Source organism: Octopus bimaculoides, chromosome 5, assembly GCF_001194135.2.
Source record: "Octopus bimaculoides isolate UCB-OBI-ISO-001 chromosome 5, ASM119413v2, whole genome shotgun sequence".
NCBI lineage: Eukaryota > Metazoa > Mollusca > Cephalopoda > Octopoda > Octopodidae > Octopus > Octopus bimaculoides.
The window spans coordinates 40163235-40179798 of NC_068985.1; the positions used below are offsets into that span (position 1 = coordinate 40163235).

Here is a 16564-nt window from a genome sequence, read left to right on the forward strand (position 1 = left end):
CACACATATGATGCGGAATATGAACGTAAATAAATTAATTAAAAAGTCTCTATCTGATCTGATATAAACGAAATTGTTACAAACACACATATGGACGCACATACTTACATGTAAGCACGAACACATAAGTGCGTGCACACATATGAGCGTGCACACATACGAGCTTGCACACACTCACATGCTCATACCAAACAGTTTCGAAACAACGCCAAAACAACGCCAGATCATATATTCAAAATAAATGGAAGTGGAGAGACAAGTTACTGAAGAGATTGCAAGAGTGCAATGAAATAATTTAACAAAAAACTATATAAATTAATAAAGGACTGAACCAGTGCGTGTGTTTATTACCGGCATAATGCCTCTCCCAAGGTTTAATTGTATCTAATTTTGACCGTTGTTTTTATTGATATTACAAGTATGCAATATGATATGCTATAATCATCCAATATGTAACCCCTGCTTTTTCATTTTTAAGGTGGTAAAATGTGACTAACAGGAAATTTGATTGCTGTTTCTGGTAGGTCAAGTAATCATGTAGAAACCTTCTTTTATTGTTTGCTGACTGTGTAGGACTCCCTCATTGGCTCGGCAGAATGTTAATTTTTTTTTTTTTACCCTTGGCATATGGCCATAATATTTATTATAGGGGAGTGGATATATAAAGTTAATAGAATTGACTCTGGTACCTTACTGATATTTCTTTATATTAACCCTGGCAAAATGAGAAACAAAGCAAACTCCAGTGATATATAATTTAAGATTGGAAATAATATTTATTTATTATCAGAGAATTACATTGTTTAGGTACACAGGAGAATAAGTCTTCAGGTACTGATTCTAGGTAATAATGTACGGGAGAGATTTCCAGTTACCTTCTATAGGGTCACAGGAATACAGCTGAACTCAGTGCTACACTTGTTGATTTCACAGAGCTGTCATTGCTTAAAATGGGCAGTCATCCCAGTTCTGAGGTACCTATTTACAAATAGGTGGATTGGCCTATCCATGAGTTAACTAAGTGTACAAGTTCTTTCTCCCATAAACAAATTCATACACACATATACAAGCAGGCAGGTATACACATACATGGAAACATACAAATAGAGCAGTTAGCCACAAAATCAGCAATTGACAGAATTGGTGGGAGTAGAGATGATACTGAAGAGAAACATGGATGAACAATAGAAAGACCAATATCCACATTTACAAACTTACCAGATATCATTCTAGAAAGAGAAAAGAAAAAGGAAGAAAGGAAAGAAAAAAAGACTAGGGAAGAAGAAAGGGGTAAGGCTTGTAAATGATAGCTCTTCTCTTGTATACACTTTGCCTATTGTCCAGATATTTCCAGTCTGGAGAACTGACCATACATCAGGGAAACCTAGTGTAACAAGCTGCGGGATCAGCCTAAATAAACTAGTTCACACTGTTTTGACACTGAATACATTTTTGCCTGTTCCTTTACACTCTCTTCTATAATGGAAGTGCGTGTGAGTGTATAATTGCTCAGAGTAGAGTGAGAGATATGGATATGCACAATGCAATATTGTTTACCTCTTTACATAATGTAAAATCACTACATAATCTGTGCGCATATATGTATGCATGCATGTTTGTGTATATCACCATTTTACATCTATTTCCAAAGCTAGCATGGGTTTTAAACAAATACACATAGTACATGTACTAACATATAAATAAATATTCATATATATATATATATATATATATATATATATATATATATATATATATATATATATATATGATTGTGTGTGTGTGTGTGTTTGTATGTTTTGTATATGTATTAAACACACACACACACACACACAATCAATAGTGCTCAAATGAAAGATAAGATACATAAATAAAATAAAGATGTTACTGTTAACCAGCATATAAAAGCATTTCTATCCTGAAATGAATTAATTCTCTTTACTCTTGTCATCATTGATGTCATCATTTAATCATCATCATCATAATTGTTATCACCACCACTAACGCCAATGCCTTTATTACCAATTACTATTCCTCTATTTCCCTACCCCATCCCTATCAGTACTTCATCACTCCATACACCACCACCACCACCATCACCGTCATCATCACCATCACCATCATCACCACCACCACCACCACCACCAATCATCATCATCACAACTGATATTAGCACCTCTGCTTGCTGTCATTATCAACATCACCGCCTTGTATCCCTATCACATTCCCTACGCCAGAATCAACACAAGTTCTCTGATTACATCACTGGTACCTCCGTCATCATCATCATCATAAACAAATCTTTGTTACCACCATCATTACTATAAGAACTAATACAATGGTCATTATCAAAATGAGTAGAATTCGTAGTCATCAACAAGAGCAACAAAAACAACTGTGCCACTATGACTACTACCATTATTATCACAACCACCACAATCCAGGCATGTTTCTTATAAGCAATTAGCAGTTAGTAGACAGATCCATTTCAAGTATTACTTACTGAATGCACAAACACCTGCAGATTTAGTTTCCCTGTCTAATCTGCCATGTAAATGAAATTTTCAGTCTTAAAAATTTCAAAATGTAAACTTAAGAAACAAAATAGTCCATTTCTTATCTTTAAAAACTTCTATTTAAAATTTTGTCATGATAAGGAACATAGGCTATAAATACAATTATATATATGGAGAATGGAGTGTATATATATATATGTATATAATTTATATAAGGGCATTATAAATTATAAATTAAATTATATTATATATATTATATATATTTATGGAAAAAAACGATGGGTTTTTTTTCCTTATGAGGTTTTTTCACGCTGACTACTTGATAAATTCTTATAAAGATTTTATCCTAATATTATATTATATATATATATGTATGTATGTATGTATGTATGTATGCATGTATATACACACACATTATATAGCATATATGAATATCATTATCCATATATATATATATATATATATTATATAAATACACACACATATTATATAGCATATATACAGGGTACAGCAAAATGACCCGACATATTTGTAGGTTTAATAAAAGCAAAATAGGGTAAAGAACAAAAATTGTGTCAGATCATTTTGCTGCACCATATGTGTGCATGCATTGAAGGTTGAAAAGAAACACGAGTTGATATATATATGGAAAAAAAGTCAAGGTAGAAAATGCTAAAATAATTTTATAAAAAACATTTCAGTACCAGTTTCAGTCATTGAAACTTTTTCAACTGTAAGTATGGAAAACAATTAAATTTTGGAAAAATTAAATGAAAAGTTTTTTTAAAAGAATATTTGCATAGTATTCAAATACAAGGGGCATTTCCCTTGTTTCTGCCTGTCTCTGTCTCTCTTGTGGGTTCCAGGTCGTTGTTGTGCTTGCTCAAGTGATAGGCCTTCTCCATGGTAATCTTCTCCAGTACTATGTATCACCAATCAACACATACCTTTCTTTGTCAGATGCAACATTTTGAGAACAGTTTTTACTAAATTGTCTCAATTTTTCTCAGTCTCCTTAGGCAGAAACAAGGGAAATGCCCCTTGTATTTGAATACTATGCAGATATTCTTTTAAAAAACTTTTCATTTAATTTTTCCGAAATTTAATTGTTTTCCATACTTACAGTTGAAAAAGTCTCAATGACCGAAACCAGTATTGAAATGTTTTTTATAAAATTATTTTAGCATTTTCTATCTTGACCATCCAATAATTTTTGTTTTACAGATGCAGTTTTTCAAAGAACATATTATCTAGTCTCCTTTAAAAAAAAAAAAATGGTCATGTGTGTGTGGATTGGAGAAAATTTGGCTATCATTTGTAACTGGTCAGAGTGGCAACATACACATCCTACATTGACTAAATAGTGTGTGTTTGTGTGAGTGTGTGTGTGTGTGTGTGTGTGTGAGAGAGAGAGAGAGAAAGAGAGAGAGAGAGAGGGAGAGAGAAATGGGTGTCTCATTACAGTGAACAGTATTGTAAGCTGTATATAGTTAGCAAAACAATGAAGAAAGAAAAAATAAAAGCCATGTTAACCTAAACATGCAATTGAGAGATATCACCTTCCTTTATATAGTTCTAAAAAGTTTAAATTAAGATATATAAGGCTAGTACATGTGTTAGAGAGAGAGAGAGAACTTAAGAGAAAAGGAGTAAATACATGATAATGTTATAATAATGAGTCAGCAGAGCATTGAACAGCAAAACAGAAACTTCCTCATATAAATGGAAACAGTCATTTCAATGTCACAGTTTAGCTACCATCTTAACAAAAAGGATGAAAAATTGTTATAAATCGTGTGGGAAATATATTCTTCTCTGCCAGAACTTTATTTTTATCTTTTATCAGAAAAGAAAAAAAGACTGGAAAAGGGAACAATCTTAGTTTCATGCTGTCTTTTATCTTTTTAATCTTTTACTTGCTTTAATCATTGGACTGTGGTGATGCTGGAGCAATTACCTTGAAGGGTTTAGTTGAAAAAATTGACACCAGTACTTATTTTTAAAGTCTGGTACTGAGTCTATCAGTCTCTTTTCCTGAACCACTATGTTATGAGGACGTAAACAAACCAACACCAGTAGTAGTCAAGCTCTCTGTGTGTGTGAGGAGCAAACACAAAGAAACACATACATACAAACATGCACACGCACACACGGTTTCTGCCTACCAAAATAACTCACATTGGTTAACCTGGAGCTATAGTAAAAGACATTTGCCCAAGGTGTAGCACAATGAGACTGGACAAGAAATCACATGGTTGCAAAGTGTGTTTCATAACAGAAATTGATTTCTTCCCAGTAATGGTGATCATAATGTTGTTATGACTGTTGTAGTTTAACTTTAGGTCAACCCTGACCAAGCAGACTTGTAAATCAAAAATATTCTGGCCATGACCATCCATCTTCTTTAGGAAATGTTGGACTGACTACATACTTTGATTATGTTTTTTCTAATTAAAGATAGGATGTTGATGGTGTGCTTTGTAAAAGATTTGGCTGATACTTTTTGCAGATTGAGTTATTATGTATGCTCCTTCCTTGATTCCCAATCAAAATGTTTTATTAATGTTGATGATCACCAAATTATTTAGCATCTAAACAATTAAATGTATAATCTTGTACACATACTAAGCAGTTCATTCAGCACCATTTCAGCAAGTACAAAGGCTATGTTGCAATGATTAGGCCCAACCTGTCTAAAATTTTCTTTGGTATTTACAAGAAAATGAAAACAATATTCATCATTGACTTTTATCAGCTTCATCCCTCACCATATATTTATTTCTAGTTAATCTTTTAATGCTCCATACATTGAATATATAACAATAACTTACATATTATTTTATGTTTATCTAGGAGAGTTTCCTTTGGAAGCAGAGAAAAATTTTCATAGTGTTCAACTCGTTAAAAATCTATGTAAAACATTCATCTTTCTTAAGCAAGACTATTGAGATTAAAATCACTTCTGCTGGCTGCATGAGTCTTAAGTATTAACTCCTGCAACAGCCACTTATATTGTGTCCCAGTTCAACTAAGAGCTTCTACTCCTTGTGACAAGTACGAAAAGACACATATTCAGTAATAAAATCAGTTCCCCCATTAATACACAAATATTCAAATTCAATAGAAAATGAATAAAATATAATGAAAGAACAACAACAAAATACAACAATGTTTATAAAACAAAGACATTGTTCTAAAATAGTGTTTATAAAAACTTTTATAAAAGTATAGCAGAGACTCCAGCAAATAAGATCTGAAGAAGGAATTGTAATTCCGAAATATCATCGGATAACCAAGTTACAACAGGTATATAGTCCATTTTTTGTTCTATAGTGCATTGTTATACCATTCTAAACTTTTTATTTTTTATAAAAATGTTTTCCACACATAATACCACTTCATGTTATGAATTTTGATGGTTATTGATTTTCTTCTTACCAAATATAAATGAAATATGGGCACTAAAATATTTGTTGATGGCTGAAGTGATTTTTCAGCATTTTTAAGAAATGAAAATATATGATATTGAGTTGGAGAACCTACCATTAAAATTATCACCCAAAATACCAACTACATGATTCTAAGAATTACTATTCCTTAAGGAATAGTAATTCTTTCTTGTCAGTCATATACTTTAGTGAAACTCAATGCTGCTTTGAAAGCCACTTCTTATTCTTTTATTCTTTCTCTATTTCTTGCTCATACATCAAACTATTTTTGTAAGGTAAGAAGTACAGACAACTAAACTGGTATACCTAGTATATCACTGGTAGTTATTTTATCATTTGTATAGTTATTGAAACATAGCATGTCCAAGTTATATGTGAACAAAAATTGCAAATGAATGAAACTAAATACTGTAGTTAACTCTAGAATTAACAATAGATCTAAGTACAAGCCAATGAAGGAATCTCTACACTTTAAGTTTCCACTTATTCAAGATGTATGTAGAAGTCATAAAGCTATCATTGTTAATTAGCTCCAGGTTAGCTGACTGAGCAAAACTACAATCAAAAGCATTTATTCTAACAGTGTATCTATGATTACATTATCTAATGTTCTCTTCTAATGTGATTTAAGACAGATTTAGCTACTATTGTAAAAAATAAACACAAAGCTAAGACTAGGCAAGAGTCAGACTTCCCCCAAAGAAAAGATAAAAATTCATTTTATACATTCATTTTAATAAGTTCTTAGATAACTGTCCATTGATTGCACATGGACTACTTCAATAATGTTAAATGTAGACTAGTTCATGTTGGTGAAAGTGAGAAGACAACATGCCTATTTCTGCTGGTTTATAAACTCTTCAACAAGAATACTAGGTTCTTAACAATAAATAGCAGTCAACCTCTTCCTAAAATTAATGGCCTTGTGCCAAAATTTGAGACCATTATTAGTAGTGAATCAAGAATAGGTTTTGAGATTTGCCTGTGCTACATTACAGGTCATAACATCTGATAATTCTCCTTGAGAATTTAACTACAGTTAGGCTCATAGGGATAAAAAATAAAATAAAAATTTAAACCAGTTTTCTCTTACAATCTTTTAAAATTTATTTATTACAGAAACATGCAGAAAACATTGCAAGTGAGAGAGGTCTTGACTATCTCAATGAATTAATGGCAAATATCTAAAAATGGATGAATCTAAAATAACAAAAACATGTAGGCAGAAGAATGAGTAATTCTTCTATCCAACTTAGAATTGTATACCAGAAAGAAGTTATGAATATAACTATTTTCCTATCCTCTTAACTACAATAGCGCACACAGGGTGAATGAAGATATGTAAAGAATGCATACAAAAGACTTTGTTTTGCCATGGTAGCCACATAGGTAAAGGTAATTAATACTATTGCTGCACTGTGTTATCAATTTACAAAGTTAAAAATACAGGGAAAAAACTTACATACAGATCTTGAGTAGATATATTAAAAAAAACCTTACACACAGAGTTATAACTTCAGATTCAACCATAAAATACTACTGTACAAACACAGTTTAAAGAATCACTATCAAACCACAGAAGAATCCTGTAAATCTGTGGATGGAAAATATTGATGATTTTCAGAAAATATGTATGGAAAGTGGGTTTCTAACACCTTTCATTCAGTTTTTGGAGTTTTTTTTTTTTTTTAAGTTGTGAGTCTGAAGGAAAGGACAGTGCCCATGACTTTCACAGGCCTCCCCAAACTAGTAAGCTTTATGTTTAAAACTGTTGCAGATCAACACTTGCAGAAATTGATAGGGGGAAGATTCCAGAGGACTGATGTCATGAGAAGGAAGGACTGGGCGGTGATTAGTGCAGGGCTAGAGGAGTTGGTGATAAGAGGTGGAAAGAGGATTGCATATGGAGAGAGACAAGCTAATTCTAAGGAATGGAGGCCATGATAGTGATACTAAAGACAAAGAGAGGAGACAGCATACCTGTGGGTCATGTCTGTTATTGATTTAATGCCAACCAGCCAAGTGACCTTTCTTTGGATGTAATCTAAGTGCAGCTTTGGTGTGTGGAGTCTAGATTGCATATAGATGATGCAGAAGTGGGGAAGACTAGGGAGGAATGACAGGTTGTATCATCTGTATAAGAGTGGGCATTGCTGGATAGATAGGCAAAAAAGGTCATTGAAGTACAGAAAAGAGAAAGCAGGGAACAAAACAATTTTGGGGCATAAAGTCAGCATTGCAAGCTAATAAAATGCATACATACGTTTCCTTTCACTTGTTGTAAAAGGAAGGTGGGATCACCACATATCCCACCCTAACCAAGATTTGCCCTTATCCTCCATTCAGTCAGCATAAAATTTGTTTTATCCCTTGTAGGTTTATCATCAACTTGATCAGGCTTTGGTCAATCCTTCAAATTACCATAAAGTTTAGGCACTCTAGAGTGGAGCCTTTTGATGAAAGACTTCCAGTTTTTTATTTGCCTCTAGTTTGGGTTCATAATCTTTTTGTATGTACCCTGATGGTTTCCTATCTTTTCCAGAGTTCCATCTTCCTGTCAGTACAAGACTGTGAGATGAAGCTGCTGTCTGTAACTTCTGGTTGGCATTGAGCTGAAAGTTAAGATCCCTTAGCCTCCTAGAGCCAAGTCTCATTGGCTCCAGGTACCAGTGGTTCTGTGAATGAAATGATTCTATTTGATTCCACCCTGGCTATTCTTGGAGCTGTGATTATGGCTTTGCAACCCCAGCAGTGATCATAGTTGTCTGCTGTTGTTTAATATTATCCATCTCCCTTTTTTGATTAGGTGGTCTGTCTTCAACAACCAGTCTGAATAACCTCCTTCCAACCCTTCTTTTTTAAGAATCAGAGGCATATAAGTTTTTTCCTTCATGTTTCTTGCACAAGTTCTTTGGACAAGTAATCATTCACTTTTATGAAATATCACTTCTACACTTTCTTTTGTCAAGAGTTTATACATGTCCAATAGCTCTTTCTAGTTAGTTATGCTAGTAAAAATGAATTGGTACTGGTAGTGCTTTTGCTATTGTCATTTCAATTTAAAAAAAAACCTTTTTGTGTCCCTCAAACTGTTTCTGTTTATAGCTGTGTCTACAAAATTTGCTGAGGCAGCATGTTCACTACTACTTCCATTATGATAAACACCACTACTACAGAAGTGGCCATACGGAACCACTGATAATAATAATGAGATTAATGTATGCTCAAGTACACTACAACTCATCAGAAAAGAGTAAAAGAGAGGACAGAAAGTAGCAATATGTCAAGTAAAGAAAGGCAGTAATGTAAGCAAGAAGTATATGCACAGTACACAGAATAAAACACAAAAAGACAGAAAAGTGAACAGTAAAAGAGGCATAAAAAAGAAAGGGTGCATAGGTACGTTAGTAGTGCTTATGAATTTCAGGAAGCATGGAACTTTTGAAGAATGCAATGTCCTGATACCTAACAACTGAGATAGATACTCTATTCCATGCTACAACAATTCTGATTATGCAAATATGTTTTTGAAAGTTATGGATGATGTGCGTTTTTTTTTGCTTTGTTTTTGTTTTTTTTTTCATTTTATAAGCATTGTCCATGGATAGTAGAGGGATATGTTTCAAAAAGGTGGCTAAAGTTGTTGGAAAGATGGTAGGTAATTTTGTGGGCTTCTACCAAGTCAACTGCTCCATGTCAAAACCTTTATGTGCCATAGACCAGAGAAGCAATACATTCAAGATATGGTTACTAAAAGAGGGCATTTGCCTAGTTGCAACAAAGCAAAATGAATGAACAATGCAAATTTAATCAAAAAATATATATGTACACTATAAAATCCTTTTATCTTTTTACTAGTTTCAGTCACTGGACTATGGTCATGCTGGAGCACCATTTTGAGAAAATGTCAAAGAATTAAAAAATATTCCTAAGCTCTTTGTTGGTGATAAAAATGAAAACATTTTAACATCAAATAATCCTGGGAAAATCATCTAAGCAGAGCTCTGAAAGTATAGGTGTCAAAAAAAAAAAAAAAAACAATAGTAATAGGAATATTTTAAAATTTACTACAAGGCCACAAAATTGTGGTATTCTCTTGCCAAGATCACTGTACATGTTGGCTATTAAAATAATACCATTTTTTTCTCTGACATGGGCACAAAACAGAAATTTTAGGAGCAGAGGTTTAGTTGATTTCATTAACCCTAGCACTTGACAAGTATTCATTTTATTGACATCTATAAAGATGAAAGGCAATGTTGATCCCATCAGAATGTAAAAATCATGAAATACTGCAAAATGCCAAATAAGGATCTATTTTCTGAACTTTGAGAACATTATTATTATGAATAATAATAGTACTGTATTTTCTGACATTCAAGTTGAATTTTTCAGATCAAAATTTACAACCAGAAAAGGTAGGTCAACTTATACACCAAGATAACTCTGAAGGACCAAAAATCTCATGTGAAATACAACAGGATTTGGAGAGATAACAATGTTTGAGTGTTTACACTACATGTTTACACTATAAACTAAGTCAACATTGTATGCCCCAAAATACGGCACCCATAAATATTTCGTAGGAAGGTAGTGGTTGGCAAAATCAGGTAAATCATTGAACAAAATACCTTGTAATATTTAGTTACATCTCTTTGTGTTCTGAGTTAAAATCACACTAAGCTGGACATTGCCTTTCATCCTTCTTGGATCAATAAAATCAAATCAATATCATCAATACTAAAACTTAAATTAAAGTTGAAAATAAAAATAAATAAGAGAGAAGACAAGGTGGCAGTGTTATATCTACATTTATATTTTAATTTTTTTTCTGATAATTCAGTTAATTCTATGGTTCAGAACAACAGTGGAGAGCTGCTACATCTGTCGGCTGAAGTATTTTGTGTAAATAACAGAGGGCCATCTGGTCAATGAAAATGTCTTCAGTTATAGCAAAGTCATAAAGACTTTTTTGATATTACAGCTATAACGAAAACTTTTTTACTGCACAAGTAAATATTGAGGGTTCTTTGTTTTCTATTTGACTATTTGCCTTGTATTGAGTCAGAGAAACTAACCCTAATTTCCTTCTTGACTACTTTCCGTTTTGCCCCAAATCCAGCTGTTTATGGGGAGTATTTCATCAAACCTTTTGTGCTTTGAAAATACTCCCACCCATACCAACACTGCTTTAGTCATAACCACTGCTATGTCATCAGACCTTAAATTTCTGAACAACATACATAAACAGACTTTTTATCATCACAGCTTAAGCCTTCACTCTTTCAACAACCGAATAATAATAATAATAATAATAATAATAATAATAATAATAATAATAATAATAATAATAATGCGAGATACATGATGTCAGTTTTTTTGTGAAGTACTAGCACATGTGTGGCGACGTATTTTAATCTTGCCCCAAATATACACATACACCTTCTTATATTTTTCTTCAGGGCAACCACACAATAGAACAAGCTTCCAGTTATTTTGTTGATATTTAGAAAACACTAGTTTCTGTTGATAAGGCAAAAGGCCAGTGAAAGATGGTGCAGTTGACTAGATTTACGTAAGTAATAATACTGACCCTTTAATTTCATTCTTAAATCCAAGGAGATGCTTAAAGACAAAAATGAAATTTTCAGTAGCTCTGTGTGTCTTTACTCTGTAGATCTTCAATGTGTATATATGTGTGACTATGTGTGTACAGGAGTGGCTATATGTGTGTGCATGTCACTGAACATACATATGTAACCATATGTGCATATGCATGAGCAACTACATGTCTATCAGCATGTATATTTTCACACCATCACAAGTGTACTATGCATGCTTACTCTCGTATGTAAGTGAGTCTATTCATATGCATGTCTTTGCATATACAGTGTATCCGTCTGCGTGGGTAGTTAAACAAGAAGAAACAAAATTTATCACCTATCATGTCAATCTTGTCCTGTAATCAGGACTGGAGGCTCAAACAGACATGATCTGGATGTACATGGGTGGAGACAGAAAAGGGGGAGGGGTTATCTACCACAATGGCAAATGTTAGAATAAAGTTTTCTAATACTTATTCATTGAATGCCCCATGTTGCAATGAGTTATCCCTTTTTTTTTTGCTTAGACTCCCTGGTGACACTTTTTCGCCTGCTTCTAACAACTTTACTACACTAAATCATATTTTTAGTAATTTCAGTCAGACAAAACAGAAACATAATTCACACATGCATTTATTATATGACTTTATCCATTTTCTTCTGTTTTTCATTTGTATTGCCACTTCTTCACTGCCACCACAGTGCTGAATCTCTGTTTTACTATTCTATTTCTCTTCCTGCTTCTCATTGAAAGTTTATTTTTATTTCCAGTCATTTTATTTCTCTTCTCTCAGGTTCCCTCTCTAATGCTATGTATTCCTCTTTCTCTTTTAGCTTTTCTTTCTCACCACTTTACTCTCTCTCTCGCTCACCCTTACCTTCTGCTTGATTTTCTCTTTCTCTCTTCCTCTAGAATCAGGAGCAACATGACAATTTATAGCAAAAGACTTTATTAATGTTGAGCTGCTGCTGATTATGACATGACAGCTGAGGCAACAAACTTTTTTTATAAAAGGCAACAAACTTTTTTTATAAAAGTAGCTTCCAATTATGGCCACGGCCAAATATAATTTGTTTTTTAACAAAAAGTAGCTACATGATGTTTCTATCCAAAATTCCATGGAAAAAGAGGACTTGTCACATGCACATATTTGATTTACAAATAAAATTTCAATTTAATCAAAATTGATTCCATCACATCAACAGTTTCCTGATGGAAAAGGGAAGAGCTCTTCAGTATAGTTAAATCCAAGTGGCTCATGGTCCCTGTAGTGTCTTCAACAAAAAGTCACCTTGTATGAAAAGCAACAAATACACCAAAGAGTTTCCAGGATTACTTAACAAGAAGACCTAAATAGAAGATTGCAATCCTTGATACAGAAGAAGTAAAGAGGTTTAAAACTTCCAAACTTTGGTTGGTAGCCCAAAATTTACAATGGATGTATAGTTCCCTACTTCCTACCCCTACTGAGACATTTAATAAAAATCAATTTTGAGTTCTGCAATTCAATAAAGTTCATCAAATACATCTGTACATATAATCATCAAGAGATCTAATGCTGCAATGTTTGCTCTGACACTGCAAAACAGGTTTGATGAAGTTACCCAAATACCAGCAAAGTAAAGCAATGGCAATGCATCTTCAGCAATGAGGCATTCTGATGCTTTTTCACCTTTTTTATTCATAAAGAAACCTTAGCATTCAACAACTTGTCCATACAGAAAATTTTCAGTACATTTACTTCACTCATGAAACTACCACACAAGCATAAGGTCTAAGAGACACAATGCTTACAGCTTTTGCAAGCTGTAGCAGTATTAGCCCCTTACAGAAACGTTGTATTTTCAAATTCCTTTCTGTTATAAAGGGGACAACAAGCAAGACAAGGAATGCAAAGTGTTCCTGCTGAAACTAACTTGCCATGAAGTCTGACTGCGTCATTGGAAGAGAGTACACTGTACACATGAATGCTTTTTTCTTTGACTTCTCCATAAAATGTGGAGTTGAAGTTCATTTCAAGATCTTTGAATGGTAAAGAGCAAATTTTGCACCACCTATATGCTTTATACTTGGATTACTAGATGATAGTGGCCAGTAGGGTACAACATAATCAGTAACTTCTATATACGACACAGTGAAAAGGCCTAGTGTTCTTTTCACTATGCTGTTAAAATGATGGGAACCATCCATCTAGTCCACTTCAACTTTGGCTAAAAATTTAAAGCATCAAGCTCAGCAAATGTATCCCATCATGGAAATATGGTACACAGATGAAACTGACAATGCAGCCTCCATCAACAAGCTCAAGAATATAAATAACAATAACACCTCCCTCCACTTAACTATACTGAATTTAACAATGTACCAGCAGAAATTTTGTACTCTTTTTATGTAAATTCCTTGGCTACTGGGCAAGTGCAGTACTAATTACACCTATTCAAGCAGGAACACATATCCATGAATGTACTCTTATCTTCAGACAATAAGCCTGCCATCTTCCTTAATGGCATGTCAGCTTTGGAGAATTTTTGATTCTTGAGATTATCTCCCTTTCTTATATGGAGCTCGTCTTAATTGCTATTTGGTAATTATGACACATCTTCATGAGGCAGAGATAACTTTAATAAATCAAGAATTTATGTTGTATGGTATTTGACATATTTGTATTTGTCTATGTTGTTCACAAACATTGGTCACTCTGAGTTATTTCTCTTAGATGATCATTTTTGTTTACACACACACACCCACACACACACACACAATAGCTGGAAGGCGTACTGGATATAATGCATGATAATTCATAATTTTGGATATATCCATCATGGACAGAGAAAATAAAAGAAAATCTAGCATTAACTGATTTTCAGCAGCTCTGAATGAGAATGGGAAATAATTTCAAGGACTGGCACCCATGCCAACCTTTCCTTCATTGGACACTAAACTCTGCTTGCGAAGACCTGTTGGGGCAAGTGAAATCAAAATCGTAATTGAACCTGTGCCAGTGGAGCGCTAAAAGCACCGTCCGAGCGTGATCATTGCCAGAGCAGCTGTCTGGCTTCCGTGCCAGTGGCACCGAAATCATAACTGAACCAAATTCGATGACTGGCACCTGTCCCAGTGGAGCGCTAATAGCACCATCTGAGCATGATCATTGCCGGAGCAGCTGTCTGGCTTCTGTGCTAGCGGCACGTAAATAGCACCATTCGAGCGTGATCGTTACCAACGTCGCCTTACTAGCACGTGAAAAAACATTCAAGCGAGGTCATTGCCAGTGCCGCTGGACTGGCTCTTGTACAGGTGGTATGTAAAATACACCATTTTGAGCGTGGCCATTGTCAGTACTGCCTGACTGGCCCTTGTACTGGTGGCACGTAAAAGCACCCACTACACTCTCGGAGTGGTTATAGTTAGGGAGGGCATCCAGCTGTAGAAACTCTGCCAGATCAGACTGGAGCCTGGTGCAGCCATCTGGTTCGCCAGTCCTCAGTCAAATCATCTAACCCATGCTAGATGGAAAGCGGACATTAAACGATGATGATGATGATGAAAGAAAGTATTTTCATTTCAGAGGCAAAGAACAGTTATGGATTCAGACAGACTCTATAGGGGGTCACTGGCGTTGTAATATCTTTCTCACCTCTGAATCAGAGGTAGGTATTTGACTTAAACAAAAAGAGCAGGAAATATACACGACTTGAATATTGAGTATATATTTCCACTATAAAATGGTCTCAAAGGCTATAAGGTTCAGATCTTTCTAATATGAGAGGAAAAAATGGTTTCTCATACTTGAAAACCAATTCTTTTCTTTGTGAATTAAAATTTAATCCTATCCTACTAATATCTTACTGGTTGTTAATACTGATCTTTCATTAATAAAGGTACAAACCAAACATTATGTTAGAAATGGGTTTGACAGCAAAGCCTGGATTAAGCCAAATAATGGAATGTTGATAAAATTCATACGGAAGACCTACTTTGGGTAAAATTGGAAGACAGTCAAGAGAACTGGGGTAGTTTCAACTTAATGGACAGTAGAGAGGAACGTAAGAACAAAGAAGAATCAGTTGCCTTGTGGCAAGTGATGGCCACAGGTAAAAACCTGTTAAAGACCTCAAACTCTTTCACAACCCAAGTATGCTGATAGAGGAAAATCTGTTAAAATGTAAACTATAATAAACAACCCTGGCCTTTACTTCTACATAGGATATTTGCATCACAGACAGTAACGTATATCAAATATACAATGTATCTGACAGATTGGATACATATACAAATGCACACATCGGCCGTGAGAATGACCCAATAAGAGAGGTACAATTTTGTCTCTCAGCCTGCTACAAATGGTAGTCAAACTCCAATCATAGCCTACAATCCTAAAACAGGACGGGCACATTGGATAATGTAGTCCTAGAGAAACTTCAACTTCATCTAGCTTTCTGCTAGATCAAAAGCTACAATGAGAAGTTGTCTAGACATCAGCAAAGGAAATATTAATATTTTGGGAATGTTACTTACGAAAATATTCTATAGGCAGATTCATCTTTTCCATGGTCCATAATTATGTTTCAAACTAAATAGGCCACAAATAAACTCCAGCTTTATGAAATCCTTTGCCTCAGAAAAAATTTATCATTTTATACATATATGACTTAATTATCTTCAAATTATGTAATTAATTAACTTATATCAAAGGCTAATTACACACACACACACACACACACACACACACACATATATATATATATATATATATATATATATACTAGTAGCCATACCCAGCCTTGCTTGGATAAATTAATATCTAAACTGTGACAATGTTCAGTTGATCAAGGAAATGTTAATTCACTCAGCAATGTTGCATTGAAGGCAGCTAAAAGATGGTTTAAATTATGTTTCATTAGAATATGCAAAATAAATAAATATAGGCGTAGGAGTAGCTGTGTGGTAAGTAGCTTGCTTACGAACCACATGGTTCCGGGTTCAGTCCCACTG

General features: G+C 34.1%; 1 protein-coding gene and 1 long non-coding RNA gene across 14 annotated transcripts in view; one reads left to right on the forward strand and one right to left on the reverse strand.

Annotated features, from left to right (window-relative positions):
- LOC106869124 (sorbin and SH3 domain-containing protein 1) overlaps positions 1 to 16564 on the reverse strand; it is a 482929-nt gene that overhangs the window by 137998 nt on the left and 328367 nt on the right. The window lies entirely within an intron of this gene.
- Positions 3704 to 16175, forward strand: LOC128247913 (uncharacterized). The gene is made up of 3 exons (XR_008264257.1): positions 3704 to 5822; positions 11428 to 11540; positions 12482 to 16175. It is a non-coding gene; the product is annotated as an uncharacterized LOC128247913 (long non-coding RNA).